Consider the following 16,536-nt stretch of genomic DNA (forward strand, 5'->3'; position numbering starts at 1 on the left):
GCTATTGTGATCAGAATGCCTAACGGGCGTGTGCTACGTATGCTGCTCGGTATCCTGGACGACATCATCCAAGTGTCCGGACCGTTCGCCGGATAGTTACGTTATTTAAGGAAACAAGAAGTGTTCAGCCACGTGTGAAACGTCAACCACGACCTGCAACAAATGATGATGCCCAAGTAGGTGTTTCAGCTGCTGTCGGGGCTAATCCGCACGTCAGTATCAGACAAATTGCGCGAGAATCGGAAATCTCAAAAACGTCGGTGTTGAGAATGCTACATCAACATCGATTGCTCCCGTACCATATTTCTATGCACCAGGAATTGCATGGCGACGACTTTGAACATCGTGTACAGTTCTGCCACTGGGAACAAGAGAAACTACGGCACAGATTTTTTGCACGCGTTCTATTTACCGACGAAGCGTCATTCGCCAACATCGATAACGTAAACCGGCATAATATGCACTATTGGGCAACGGAAAATCCACGATGGCTGCGACAAGTGGAACATCAGCGACCTTGGCGGGTTGATGTATGGTGCGGCATTATGAGAGGGAGGATAATTGGCCCTCATTTTATCGATGGCAATCTAAATGGTGCAATGTCTGCTGATTTCCTACGTAATGTTCTACCGATGTTACTACAAGATGTTTCACTGCATGACAGAATGGCGATGTACTTGCAACATGATAGATGTCCGGCACATAACTCGCGTGCGGTTGAAGCGGTATTGAATAGCATATTTCATGAAAGGTGGTTTGTCGTCGAAGCCCGCACGTTCACCGGATCTGACGTCCCCGGATTTCTTCCTGTGGGGAAAGTTGAAGGATATTTGCTATCGTGATCCACCGACAACTCCTGACAACATGCGTCAGCGCATTGTCAATGCATGTGCGAACGTTACGGAAGGCGAACTACTCGCTGTTGAGAGGAATGTCGTTACACGTATTGCCAAATTCATTGAGACTGACGGACATCATTTTGGGCATTTATTGCAATAATGTGGTATTTACAGGTAATCATGTTGCAACAGCATGCGTCCTCAGAAATGATAAAGTCACAAAGGTACATGTATCACATTGGAACAATCGAAATAAAATGTTCAAACGTACCTACGTTCTGTATTTTAATTTAAAAAACCTACCTGTTACCAACTGTTCGTCTAAAATTGTGAGCCATATGTTTGAGACTATTACAGCGCCATCTATCACAAAGCGAAAAAAGTGGTCCAACTAAAACATTCATATTTCTTTACGTACTACACGAATATGTAATAAAAAATGGGGGTTCCTATTTTTAAAAAAAAACGCAGTTGATATCCGTCTGACCCTATGGCAACACCACCTAGCAGGCCAACCATAGCGCCATCTGGTTTCCCCCTTCAAGCTACACAAGTTTCGTTGTTTCTAGTTTTTTCGTTTGACGCTGATTTCGTGATATATTTGGCCCGGTCACGATCAATGGACCACCCTGTATATTGTCCTGGTATTCCTTCGTAGCACAAGTTTCGTTGTTCCTAGTTTTTTCGTTTGACGCTGATTTCGTGATATATTTGGCCCGGTCACGATCAATGGACCACCCTGTATATTGTCCTGGTATTCCTTCGTAGCACTGTGGAGTGAACGTTTCGAAGACCGTTTCTAAGTCAAAATCGCTTATTATCCTGCTAATTCGTAACAATCTGGGATACTTTCTTTTATAGAAAAATACTTCTATCGTAATAGTATCATGATCAGTTGTAATTTATTTGTGTTGATAGAGAGCAAACTAAATAGTGTTTTGTCCTTACTTTATTGAACATAACAGATAAACGTAAGAGATAAATGAATCAGCAGCAGTGTAGTCTCCCATATTATCTAAAACAGTCTGACAATGTTCGAGTAGTTTTTAGATTTCACGTTGATAGATAATATGTTGGTAGTATTTCGTATCCTTGTGTGTTATGCTGTGTTAATAAAGCTATGCAGTTCAGCATAACGATGACGCGAGGTGTTTTACTGTACAAGTGTACATGTGAACGACGAGATTTGTACTGATGAAAATATAAATAGCGATCAAGATAGAAAATTATATTTAGAGTGATAATGACTGTGGATTTATTCAACGATTTTATGTCATTTATAGATGTTGTAGCCTGGACAGATGAACCACTGGATCCGTCGAATGAAGCCTAATTTCGACTGTGCAGAAAGAATAGTGATGATGTGACACAGAATGATGAACTGGATGTAGCAAACAGTGTAGCAAAAGAAATGCTAAAAATGCTAAACTTAATGAAGCAACACGCAAAGGTTTCCAGGACCACTTAAGGAAAGAAAAATGGAGAATGCTAACAAATCCTAAACTTGGAACAATAGATAAACTATACAGGTAAGCAGTCATATAGAGCCAAGAACAGAGAAGGATATCAGTGGTAGGCCATTTCTAAAATGTGAGAGTTTCACCTTTAATACATACATAAAACTCACCAACCACAAAGGATTTCATTGTGTAATAACATGAGAAATAGGTCAATTTTCGGGAATTTTCGAAAATTTTGTTAAAGTTATGAGTGTTGATGATTATTTATTTCGTACCAAATCATCGTTGTGATTTACAGTGCTGGCAAGGAAACAGTTAACCCAAAATTTCAGTGTATATCAACACGAATAAACGTACATTTTTGAGAATTTTCGGAAGTTACCGCTGTAGGGTGCATAAGCTGTATCATACTAACCGGCGTTTGTGGTTTAACTACTGTATGACCGAGCGAGACGGCGCAGTGGTTAGACACTGGACTCGCATTCGGGAGGACGACGGTTCAATCCCGCGTCCGGCCATCCTGATTTAGGTTTTCCGTGATTTCCCTAAATCGCTCCAGGCAAATGCCGGGATGGTTCCTTTCAAAGGGCACGGCCGACTTCCTTCCCCGTCCTTCCCTATTCCGATGAGACCGATGACCTCGCTGTCTGGTCTCCTTCCCCAAAAACAACCAACCAACCAACCAACTACTGTATGATATATTGTCACTAACGTACCTTGTTACATCTAGTTTGCCCTGTCAAGAGGAATTTATATTATCTACATTTATAGTAAATTTACGGTATATTCTTGTTTGTTTAGCGACTATGAAGTGAAAAAGTTTTAGGAAACTAGTAATTTTTAGCACGTGCTTTTCTGTTGTATTAATACACTCCTGGAAATGGAAAAAAGAACACATTGACACCGGTGTGTTGCACGCCAAGACCGTAGGATCCTACGCAGTGCCGTAGGGGACCGCACCGCCACTTCCCAGCAAATTAGGGACACTGTTGCTCCTGGGGTATCGGCGAGGACCATTCGCAACCGTCTCCATGAGGCTGGGCTACGGTCCCGCACACCGTTAGGCCGTCTTCCGCTCACGCCCCAACATCGTGCAGCCCGCCTCCAGTGGTGTCGCGACAGGCGTGAATGGAGGGACGAATGGAGACGTGTCGTCTTCAGCGATGAGAGTCGCTTCTGCCTTGGTGCCAATGATGGTCGTATGCGTGTTTGGCGCCGTGCAGGTGAGCGCCACAATCAGGACTGCATACGACCGAGGCACACAGGGCCAACACCCGGCATCATGGTGTGGGGAGCGATCTCCTACACTGGCCGTACACCACTGGTGATCGTCGAGGGGACACTGAATAGTGCACGGTACATCCAAACCTTCATCGAACCCATCGTTCTACCATTCCTAGACCGGCAAGGGAACTTGCTGTTCCAACAGGACAATGCACGTCCGCATGTATCCCGTGCCACCCAACGTGCTCTAGAAGGTGTAAGTCAACTACCCTGGCCAGCAAGATCTCCGGATCTGTCCCCCATTGAGCATATTTGGGACTGGATGAAGCGTCGTCTCACGCGGTCTGCACGTCCAGCACTAACGCTGGTCCAACTGAGGCGCCAGGTGGAAATGGCATGGCAAGCCGTTCCACAGGACTACATCCAGCATCTCTACGATCGTCTCCATGGGAGAATAGCAGCCTGCATTGCTGCGAAAGGTGGATATACACTGTACTAGTGCCGACATTGTGCATGCTCTGTTGCCTGTGTCTATGTGCCTGTGGTTCTGTCAGTGTGATCATGTGATGTATCTGACCCCAGGAATGTGTCAATAAAGTTTCCCCTTCCTGGGACAATGAATTCACGGTGTTCTTATTTCAATTTCCAGGAGTGTATTATTTCCAAAGTCGCCTTACGCGTTTCGTGATTCCGTCATTTTCAAAGACTATAAAGTACGATACGAAACAGGTATCAAAATCTACGAAAATATGTACATTTCACCATTGATTAGAGACATAGCTTAGTGAGTGGAATACGGTTTTTTAGCTTACAAATATTATGTCAATCGTTGGTAAGCTAAAAAACCATGTTGTTCTCTATACTATGTCTCCAGTCAATGGTGAAATATAACATTTTCTCATATCGTTTAATAAAAGTTTGTATGATATTTTATTGCCTTTGTAGATAACGGGATGTCAAAATGCGTAAAGAGATTTTGGAAGCGATAAAAATGTGAACAAGACATCTGAAAGTTATTAAAAAAGTTATTAAAATGCATCCAATGGCCGCTTCATCTCATAGCATTTTCATACAAATTGCGGAATGAGTTGACGTTCGTAAGCAGCTGGAAATCGCCCTAGTCAAACGACTGGCAGCTGCTGCGAATTGGTGTGTTAGGAGAGCTGTCCAAAGCAAAGGTACCAAAGGCATCTCAAGTACTGTCCTCTACTGTGGATCATGTCTCCTCTGTGGGAGTTATGGGATCTGTCATTATCGTCCAATTGACTGCAAGTAGTGTGTCAGCGGTAGGTCTAGGCATCTTGTACAGGGTAGAATGGGACTAGGGAGGACTTCGGGTGCCATCTATCCCTCCCCCCTGCCCTCTCAATAAACATGTTCGAGGTTTAGGTTCCACTGAATCTGAAACTGAGCTAGTGTGACTCATTTTGCCTGCCGGGAAACCTGCTTTATCCTGTGTCAAGAGGAGGCAACTGCGAAAGGGTAGGGCTCCATCATTGGCAATTCAAGTGTATGATAAATAATTATACCCTTTACGGAAATGGGAGGAAAGGGCGGGAAGAAATATCAGATGCACTCAGCGTGTATGCCTGAGGACCTCATTCAGCGTGGTGAAGAGGCTTTTCCAGCAGTCATTGAAGGAACAGGGTACAAACAACTGGAGATTATGACAGTGGTTGGAACGAACGATGCCCTTCATCTGGCCTCCGAGGTCGTACTTGCATCATTCCAGCGACTGGTAAAGAAGTCGGAGAAGACCAGCTTTATGCACTGAGTTTCAACGAATCCCACAGTTTGCTCCATTGTCCCTAGAACTGATCATGGGCTCCTGATTCTAATTCAAGTGGAAGGACTGAATCAGAGACTTCGAAGTTTCTGTGACAAGCTAGGCTGTGATTCCCTGGGCATGCACCATAGGGTTAAGAACTGTAGAGTCCCTCTAAATGGGTCAGGTGTATACTTGTAATACACCCTGGTTGGGAGGGGTCGATAAAAATGTTAAGTGTTACACTTATTCAAATTACTTGGGTTTATTTCCATATAAAAAATCAGGCAATTAACAATTAAGCCAAAATGATACTCAGATTCATTGACAATGAATACTTCATACATAATAATAGAAACCTGTGGCAACTTCTTACCAATAAGTAATGGCAACCTGTGTCAGTTTCTTAAAAGACCTATGGAAATGCAAACCTGACGAATCTAACATGTAGGTTGGGGGGGGGGGGGGGGGACTGAATGATCGTACAAGTACCTAGTGAATGTCGTGAAACTGGTTAACAAAGAAGAGAACTACTGAAGGTAATACGCAAAACTATTGAAGGTAATACATCACACATTTTGTGGATTATGGAGCAAACAGTTCATGACTTCGCAAGGCAAATCTTCAGATTGAGGCTCTAAGATTGTAAAATTAAGAACTGGCTTGAAATTTCCTAAGTCTCACTTGGTAGCACCTTGGTCTCACCGCATTGTAGTTGTTGGTGACTGGAGTACTGCGACCTCAATCACAGACTGTGCCAGCGATGCTCTCCCGTGGCTAAGTGATGGCCCGAAAATTTTCTAAGTCCCCAAACGCATCATAGCAGCTGGTGGCTGAAGCTAACAATGGCTGTGTGGTAGCAGCAGAGCTCGAAAACAAGACTCCCATTGAATCATGATACCCAACGTACTATTTCCCTCTGAAAAAATCGTTCCTTGCTATTCCTGCCTCTCCTCGACCAATTTGGTAAATTTCTGTCATCACTGCCGTGCTTCGCTTTCTCTCTAGAAAAACTTTAAATGAAACTCTGTCCATAGGTCTTAGGTTCTTAAACAACGTTTTTCTGTAGTTAACGCAATGGACCCGCATTCGGGAGGAAGACGGTTCAAACGCGCATCCGGCCATCCTAATTTAGGTTTTCCGTGATTTCCATAAATCGCTTCAGGCAAATGCCGGGATGGTTCCTTAGAAAGGGCACGGCCGCCTTCCTTCCCTAATCCGATGGCACCGATGACCTCGCTGTTTGGTCCCTTCCCCCGAATCAACCAACCAGTGTTTTTCTATAACAGCTATGTGTTCTACGGCACCTTACGGTTTTCAAAGGCCCAGCTTGGAGTTCACTTTCCACATGCAAGATATCGATATCCAGCCCCCACCCGGAAAGCCAGCTTTCGGTATATGGCTGACAATAGCGCCTGTCGCTAAATTTTCTTCCTCACTCCACCTCGGAAAAACATTTGTGTGAGTCGTCGCTAGAGGATATCCTGACTGTTGCAAAACTTTTCAGTTTGTAATAAAATTTTATTGATTAGTTCACACACCGATGGTTTGCACCATACACTCTTCCATTCAATGCTTTTACTAAAACAACAGTGAACGCCATTCATTCTCCAAATAATGTGCTGATTAACTCATTCATTCCTTCAAATTATGCGATACTTACGATATTTATTTAACTATGAAGTAATACTAGAAATCAAAAATTAATAACACCGTATATGAATCATACAGAAAGAAGTTTTTCTATGATCTTGTGGACTATATCACGTGAAAAGAATTGTACAGTAATGTTGTAGAGTCGGAAACCTCGAAAGCTATAAATCAATAGAGAATTATTAAATCTCACATGTTAAAATATGTACAGAAGAAAGGAGCGTTAATAGGGACATGACAACTAGTCCGTACTGTGCCAACAAAAGAGAAGAACTTCTAACAGGAAGTGATTCCAGGGAAACGTCTAATTGAAACTGCGTGGGATAAACGTGCTTGTCCGAAGAAGTCAAGGAGATGGGAACAGAGATATGAAGAAAAAAACGTTGGACAATAGTCGACTATAAGTGCACAACTAGAGAAATGTGTACTGAGGATTAATTGTCATAAAAATGATGTTTTATGAAGTTTATCAGACCCAAAGGATGCTGTCAAGTTGTGACAAACGATGGTTTGTGTGTTGTGAGAGATTATGTTTAACGCATATTAATAAGTGCAAATAATTTGTGTACGACTTTGTGTGGAAGTCGTTTAGGGCAATACGCTGATTTAAATAAGTATTCTATGTGCTAATGAGAATAAGATGTGACAATTTTACATATCTTCAGGTATTGTTAGTGTGATTTGAACTGTATGAGATGATTACCTATGTAATGGAATAAAAATCAAAATAAAGATCGAAAAGAGGATGAAATACAGAGAGGAAATCTTGGACTGATCAATAAATATGGAAACAGACAATGAATAAAGATGGAATACAGTGAAACATAAAACAAGGAATGAAAAGAGGTAAAGTAAAAGAAACAGGTAAATTAAAATTACAGAAAACGACAGTTAGTGGTGCAAGATAGGTTGTGTGTGTAAGCTGTGAACAAATTATGTATTTGCTTTTGTTACAGATTTGCGATTTCCAACATTGAAGGATCCACACCGAACTGGAAAAGAGGGACATTGATTTTCATAGTGGAGCTAATGCATAACAATTTAAGATGAATTTAAGGGTAAGAGTAAGAAAAACAGGAATAGCAGATGGCCACTGTAGACTAGAAGTGATTGCAGCTGCATGGTTCCTGTGTGAGTGCCACTCAGTATCAGTGGATATCTCGAGTCTATTGTGGTGCATACAAACTAAAACATTAAAAGATCTACATGACAGTTTTCACACTAACTGAATCCCATACAATATCTCAAGAATGTGAATTTGCAAGATTATGTATAATTTTTGTTAAAAGAATAATTTTGAGGAAAGTAACAGTTTTCATCGATGCAATCAGTAACCATGATAAACCTAAGTAGTTCCGTTTTTGTTAAAGAAATAACTTTGCGGAGAGAAGCAGGAATTTCATTGATGTAATTGTTAAATTTTGTAAAGAATTTTAAAGGGAAACATTATGCGAGTTGCATACATTAATGATCGTTGTGAGTGTAGTGATGGTAATAATTTAATTTTTCTTATGAAAATTGTGTAACTGATTACTGTTTGTAACTAGTTTCGAGGCTGCGCAAGCCACACGTGTACCGGAAACATAAGGGCATTCACAGGCGACAGGTGATAGAATTAACTGGATGGACCTTCAATACGAGCGGGTAAAGCACTTGCACGCCTCGCAGATGGGTCAAAGTTGGTCAGACGCCACACGACCGCCTTACGGGTTGCCATTTCGAACCGCTATCCGAGAGATGAAAGGAAATGCCGACTGCAATAGGCAAGGAGGACGAGGCTGCCGATCTCAAACACTGTCGGGACCCTGCCTGACCACTTGAACCCTGAATAATAAGTGTGTGCACAATGAACTTTGAAAAACTGGTACACTATGAACGATACTCCATCACAGTTACGTTACCTTGTTCCAATCTGAACTCGATCCGTGACAGAAAGATGAACAGATAGTTAATGAACAGCGACCACTGTCGTCTTCGAAGAGTGACAGCCACATCTCATGTGACAACCAACGTAAATTCTTGTTTATGTGATGAAATTTGATGGACAATTATAAGTAAACGTGTTTCAAATGTGTTAGAATTGTATAATAACGGTATGAATTGACTCAAAGAAATGACAAAATTGTGGAGGAGCTCCACTAAATGATAAACGAAATGTACAGATTAATTAAAATGTGTGTTTACAGGCTTGTACACTAATCACAAACAGCAATACAAGCGCTGCCATACAGAAACGATTACTACATATATAGAGATTTCATGTAGTTGCGTTGAATGGATGGTTCGCTGTGAAAATATTATTTGAATTGGAATATCGAGAAACCCCACATGTGCAAAAAATTAAACTTTTCAAGAGATACAGAGAATTTTCCTGATCTTAAAACTATGCTGAAGTTCCGTTTTCCTTCTCATTTTTCGCTAAAATGGGCATAGGGAAAAGAATGTCAATGCACTGTAGACAACTTCGATACATTTTATTGACGTTAAGTTAAAATTTATGTAGTAAATATGTGGGTTTTCTCAATATTTTGTAATACGTAAGCAGATATCATTACCTAACTCATACTTTATTGATAATACGGACAAAAATCAAATAAACTATGCCTGTTTTCCATTCCCTTTGACATTATACTCCATGCATAGTTCAGTCTTTGAGAAATGTTGGCCATATGTCAGAGTACAAGCATATGTCAGAGGACAAGTTGTGTATGATTTGTTCTTTTGGCGGGAGTGGTAGAAATAGAAGTAGGTCACGTATTTTCTTCTCCTTTGTAGGCACATAATCTTGATAAGCCTGACTTACGGGTCTTGATGGAATTACAGATGGATCAGCCAACTGGGATGTTGTGCTCTTTTGCTCCATCATGAATGGCGTAACTTTAACAACATCGAGACTATGTGTTGTTTTGCTTGAACTCTATCTCGTTTCCAGTATATACGCTTCATTTTTTACGCTTGTTCGTCTTATGGCTGTGTGTATCGGAAACACCACTGCATTCTTTCTTTTCTTCATTATTTCCTGATATTTGTAACTAGCATCACCACTGTCTGACATTTTTGCGCCAATAATAATAGAAATCAATGAAGGGGCAATACTGATTATTCTCCCTGTTTAAAACAGTGCTGAACACTTAAAATTTTGAGAAAGTCCAATGCTTTTGTACGTGTGTGGTTTCTCTGCAGTGCAGATAGTGTAAAAGCTACGTAACAACACGGAAAACGCCATAACATGTGGGGCTTCTCTATATTATGATTGGTTTATATGTTTAAAGTACAGAACCATAGGTAAATCAATTTTGGCAAAAAATCGACATGTGGGGTTTCTCAGTATTCCCATTCATTTAGTCTTATGATTTGTTTGCTATAGCTGATACTTCGAAATTATTTATTTTCTGCATCACATGTATACTTTTCTTGTGGCCTATAGCCATGTCTTATATATGATTTCTTGTGGATTATGATGAGATGTTATGTTTTTGTGATGACTTATGACGACGCTTTTTTTATTTATCATAATATTTGTACGTCTACATCTACATACATACTCCGCAATCCACCATACGGTGCGTGGCGGAGGGTACCTCGTACCACAACCCGCGTCTTCTCTCCCTGTTCCACTCCCAAACAGAACGAGGGAAAAATGACTGCCTATATGCCTCTGTACGAGCCCTAATCTCTCTTATTGTACTGCAGTCAGCCTCAAATGCTGGTTCTCTAAATTTCCTCAGTAGCGATTTACGAAAAGAACGCCTCCTTTCCTCGAAAGACTCCCACCCGAGTTCCTGAAGCATTTCCGTAACACTCGCGTGATGATCAAACCTACCAGTGACAAATCTAGCAGCCCGCCTCTGAATTGCTTCTATGTCCTCCCTCAATCAGACCTGATAGGAATCCCAAACGCCCGAGCAGTACTCAAGAATAGGTCGTATTAGTGTTTTTTAAGCGATCTTCTTTACAGATGAACCACATCTTCCCAAAATCCTACCAATGAACCGAAGACGACTATCCGCCTTCCCCAAAACTGCCATTACATGCTTGTCCCACTTCATATCGCTCTGCAATGTTACGCCCAAATATTTAATCGACGTGACTGTGTCAAGCGCTACACTACTAATGGAGTATTCAAACATTACAGGATTCTTTTTCCTATTCATCTGCATTAATTTACATTTATCTATATTTAGAGTTAGCTGCCATTCTTTACACGAATCACAAATCCCGTTCAAGTCATCTTGTATCCTCCTACAGTCACTCAACGACGACACCTTCCCGTACACCAAAGCATCATCAGCAAACAGCCGCACATTGCTATCCACCCTATCCAAAAGATCATTTATGTAGATAGAAAACAACAGCGGACCTGCCACACTTCCTTGGGGCACTCCAGATGATACCCTCACCTCCGATGAACACTCACCATCGAGGACAACGTACTGGGTTCTATTACTTAAGAAGTCTTCGAGCCACTCACATACTTGGGAACCAATCCCATATGCTCGTACCTTAGTTAGGAGTCTGCAGTGTGGCACCGAGTCAAACGCTTGCCGGAAGTCAAGGAATATGGCATCCGTCTGATACCCTTCATCCATGGTTCGCAAGATATCATGTGAAAAAAGGGCGAGTTGCGTTTCGCAGGAGCGATGCTTTGTAAAGCCGTGCTGATGCATGGACAGCAACTTCTCTGTCTCGAGGAAGTTCTTTATATTCGAACTGAGAATATGTTCGAGAATCCTGCAAAAAACCAATGTTAAGGACATTGGTCTGTAATTTTGAGGATCCGTCCTTCCACCCTTCTTATATACAGGGGTCACCTGCGCTTCCTTCCAGTCGCTCGGGACTTTACGTTGGGCAAGAGATTCGTGATAAATGCAAGGTAAGTAAGAAGCCAATGCAATAGAGTACTCTCTGTAAAACCGAATTGGAATCCCATCAGGACCTGGCGATTTATTTATTTTCAACCCATTCAGCTGCTTCACAACCCCAGGGATGTCTATCACTATGTCCTCCCTACGGGCATCTGTACGAGACTCAAACGGCGGTATGTTTGTACGATCCTCCTGCGTGAAAGATTTCTCAAATGCTAAATTTAAAATTTCAGCTTTCGTTTTACTGTCTTCCGTTGCCAGGCCAGACTGATCAGTGAGTGACTGGATGGAAGCCTTCGACCCGCTTACCGATTTTACGTAAGACGAGAATTTCCTTGGATTTTCAGCAAGATCTTTTGCTAAGGTATGACGGTGGTAGTGGTTGAATGCTTCGCGCACCGCTCTTTTTACAGCAGCACGAACCTCTACTAACTTTTGCCTGTCCTCATTCTCCCGATATTTCTTGTACCGCGAGCGCAACCGCCTTTGCTTCCTGAGCATTCTCCGAATTCCGCTGTTAAACCACGGTGGGTCTTTTCCGTCCGTAACCCACTTTTTCGGCACATATTTGTCCAATGCGTGATTTACAATGTGTTTAAAATGTGCCCATAATTCTTCCACGTCCATCGTACCGGAAGTAAATGAAGTCGATTCATTTACTAAGTGGGATGCCAACAACTGCTTATCTGCTCTTTCTAGTAAGAATACTCTCCTATCCTTCTTGATCGACTTTTTAACATTCGTAACCATAGTCGTAATGGCAACATCATGATCACTAATCCCTGTCTCAACACTGACACCGTCGATGAGGTCTGGTCTGTTCGTGGCTACCAGATCTAAAATATTTCCATTACGCGTTGGCTGTCGATTTGGCAGTTCAAGAAAGTTTTCGGATAATGCATTCAAAAGTAATTCACACGACGGCTGGTCTGTACCATCTGTAATGAATCCATAGACATCCCAGTCTATACTAGGTAGGCTGAAGTCGCCTCCGACTAATATAGCATAATCCGGATACTTCTGCGATACAGAATGTAGACTCCCTTTGAGTGATTCTAGAACTGTCACGGTGGAACCTGATGGTCGGTAATAACACCCATCAATTAACTTTATTTCCCCTAGCCCTGTTAAACGTGTCCAGATAACTTCACAATCACACTCTACTTCGACCTCAGTAGACACAATATTTTTGTCAACTGCAATGAAGACACCACCTCCTACGGTGTCTAATCTGTCTTTCCGATACACGTTCCAACCCTCACTAAATATTTCAGAACTTCCTATCTCAGGGTTCAGCCAGGTCTCAGTCCCGAGAATAATTTGCGCGCCACACTCTTCCTGGAGGGCAGTAAATTCAGGAACTTTATTCCGAACACTCTGAAAATTTACTGCTAATATCTTGATAGCTGAAGTGTCTTTACACTGAGCGCGTCCTGATTTCCCTGCCTGCACGTCGAGTGATGAGTGTTCATCAGGACACCTCGCACTACTGCCTAGCCTAAAAAAAACCCATGTGCACGCCACAAGTACTCTGCTACCCGAGTAGCCGCTTCCTTTGTGTAGTGCACCCCTGACCTATCTAGGGGCGTCCTACAATTCCCCACCCAATAGCGCAAGTCTAGAAATCTGCAGCCAAGACCGTCAAAGAGTCGACGTAGCCTCTGGTTGAGACCCTCCACTTGGCTCCAAACCAAAGGACCCCAATCCAGTCTGGCAACGATGCTGCAAATAGAGAGCTCTGCTTGCACCCCACGTGCGAGGCCAGCGGTCTTCACCAAATCCGCCAGCCACCTGTACGAACTGAGGATCGCCTCAGAACCCAAGCGACAGGCATCATTGGTGCCGACGTGAGCAACTACTTACAGACGACTGCACCCCCTACGCTCGATAGCCGCAGGCAAGGCCGCCTCCACATCTTGGATAAGGCCCCGCAGCAGACAAACCGAGTGCACGTTGGATTTCTTTCCAGCCCTATACACTATTTCCCAAAGGGGCTCCATCACCCTCCTAACGTTTTTTAATGTTACTGTAATTTTTGATTTCTGATATTATTTTGTAGCTAAATATTGATCGTAAATATTACATGAGATGAAGGAATGAATGAGTTAGTCAGCAAACTATTAGGAGAATCAATGGAGTTGATTGTCAGTTTAATAAGAGGTTTGACTGTGCGAGTGTATGGCGCAATCCATCGATGTGTGAACGAATCAATAAAATACCATTACAGTTTGTAAAGCTTTGGTATTAAAATAGGTAAATTAAGATTCAAGAATGAAGATTTTTATGTGTGTGAGTGACTGTAAGTTGGAAAGTTTGTGAAATATAAACATTTAATTCACCACAACACTGATGGATGAGTGAGAGATAAGTGACACTTAGGAGACAAGTTTTCCCAATCCACTAGTACTTTGAGCACCTCTGCCTCAACTGAAATTTTAAATTTTAAGGAAGGGATGATGTTACAGGGTAGTTTTTCGAAACATTCATGTAACATGTGTAAACTTTTACAAATCCATATTAGAGATTCACCCTTGAACTGAAAATTAACTGAGGGGGGGGGGGGGGGGTGAAGTTTCTCAGAAGGACTAAAACAATAGCTTAAGGGTCTGTCAATCAAAAGAGAACAATAGGTTTTCCCCTGAATGTATGCTTGCCCCTGATATAGGCAATCCGCACTAACAACATGCTCTCATGCTCTCTTTGTCCCACTACTTATGGGGTGTAGATGATGATGTCATTTTGTGGACAATGGTTGTCAATTGGGATAAGTCTTTGGGAGTCATAACTAAACATTCTCCAATTTAAATGGCTACACTTAGTTCAAAGTTGTCTATTGGGAAGATAGAAGGTGCAACCCTCGAACAAGAATGACATTCCCTTAACCTGCTACGGAAAATTCAGTTCCTGGGTGCTTAATCATACATCGTGAGCAAAGCATACTACTTCACTCAGGTCTTCTCCCTTCCTGCTATGATGGATAGGAAATTGAAACAGCTGTCTAGTCGTTTTTTATGGAAGCATTATATTTGTCAATTACGATACAAGGTAGTTGCACATGTGCGTCGCTTTGGGGATCTGGGACTTTCTGATATTCAAAGGAAAGTGCCAGTGTTATATGTTCGGCGCAGTCCACTCATTCACTTCTCGGTTGTTTTTCTGTCTGCTACCAGGCTGTGTTGATCTGCCTGTCGATGTTGGTCGATTCAGATTTTAATTAGAACATGTCCGTGAATTTTATATTGCTGTCATTCACTTGGGGGTTGATAGTCTACAGAGGCCACATCTCACTATCAAATTTTTGTTAATGCAAGGGGAAGGATTGACTGTACGTGGCCTGTTGGACGAGCACCGCCGCAAACTTCTTGGAAGACGGTGTAGTTTTACCTTAGCTCTCCCGCCGGAGGGTCGAGTCCTCCCTCGGGCATGGGTGTGTGTGTGTGTGCTGTTCTTAGCATAAGTTAGTTTAACTAGTGTGTAAGTCTAGGGACCAATGACCTCAACAGTTTGGTCCCTTAGGAATTCACATACATTTGAACTTTCATCTTAACCTTCCTGTTCTAACAGTGGTGGTGACGTCTTTCTGCTATCAAGTGGTCCACAACCTGTTATCCACTTATGAGCGCCTATTTCGTATTGGACTTAGTGTCATGGATTAGTACAGTTGCTGCCCTGCTATAGACAAGCTACAACATAGATTTACCTGTTATGGTCACGAAGCGAACTGGCACTGGCTTAAAAGACAACTAGCGTTTCTGATTCGATTTCTTGGCACTGCCTTTTCAGCTGATATCCTGTTGCGCCCAGCCTACTCTTACTTTCCGAGTGCACGGTCAAATACAACCGAATGGCTATTGGGGCACTATGTTCATTACATTGTAGATGAAGGGGGCAATATGGACCCACATACCTTCTGAAATATATGGCCACTGCGTATTTGAAGTGTTTGTGCGTTGCGTATCACGACTTATTCGTCAATATGTTGTCAAGGCATTGGTTGGTTTAGCCGTTCCTTGTGGACTTTTAGCCATGGCCCCTTTTCAGGTAAATGGTTTCGCCATTTGTTTCATTTTTGTGGCCCTGTTGATCCTGTAACAATAAAAAGTTTTGGTGGAGCACTTGCCCGCCAAAGGCAAAGTTCCTCAGTAAACTATATCATGTGACAGAATCCCGAAAAAAAAAGAATGCCGTAGTATCTTCGACTAGTAATAAAATCGTTCTGGGTCTCAGGTTATAACCTAGCCACTGCTTAAATTTTGAATAAAATTCATCAGCAATGGCGGCCGATTCTGGATTAAAGTGTCATCCTCATTCTGCCAACGGCCTTGTCAAAGAGAGTGGAGGAGCAGACAGAGGTTCATGGCATCCTCTTACCCTTGGGGTGGGAAACTGCCCCTAACACGCGGAACAATCAGTAGTGAATATCGGCACGAGGATGCAGAAGGCAATGGAGACCACATCGAAAAAGTTCAAAGAAAGGCAGCACGTTTTGTATTATCGCGAAATATGGGAGAGAGTGTCACAGAAATGATACAGGATTTGGGATGGACATCACTAAAAGAAAGGCGTTTTTCATTGCGACGCAATCTTCTAACGAAATTCCAATCACCAACTTTCTCCTCCGAATGTGAAAATATTTTGTTGACACCGACTTACACAGGGAGGAACGATCATCACGATAAAATAAGGGAAATCAGAGCTCGTACGGAAAGATATAGGTGTTCATTCTTTCC

General features: G+C 42.3%; 1 protein-coding gene across 1 annotated transcript in view; it reads left to right on the forward strand.

The window, feature by feature from the left end:
* The first annotated feature begins 2,243 nt into the window (after nt 1-2,243).
* LOC124613107 (chitinase-3-like protein 1) overlaps nt 2,244-16,536 on the forward strand; it is a 109,610-nt gene continuing 95,317 nt past the window's right edge. Inside the window, exon 1 of the mRNA XM_047141710.1 lies at nt 2,244-2,368. The gene's annotated coding sequence lies outside the window, so the exon portion shown is untranslated. The remainder of the gene's footprint in view (nt 2,369-16,536) is intronic.

This window comes from Schistocerca americana, chromosome 4 (genome assembly GCF_021461395.2).
Source record: "Schistocerca americana isolate TAMUIC-IGC-003095 chromosome 4, iqSchAmer2.1, whole genome shotgun sequence".
Lineage (NCBI taxonomy): Eukaryota > Metazoa > Arthropoda > Insecta > Orthoptera > Acrididae > Schistocerca > Schistocerca americana.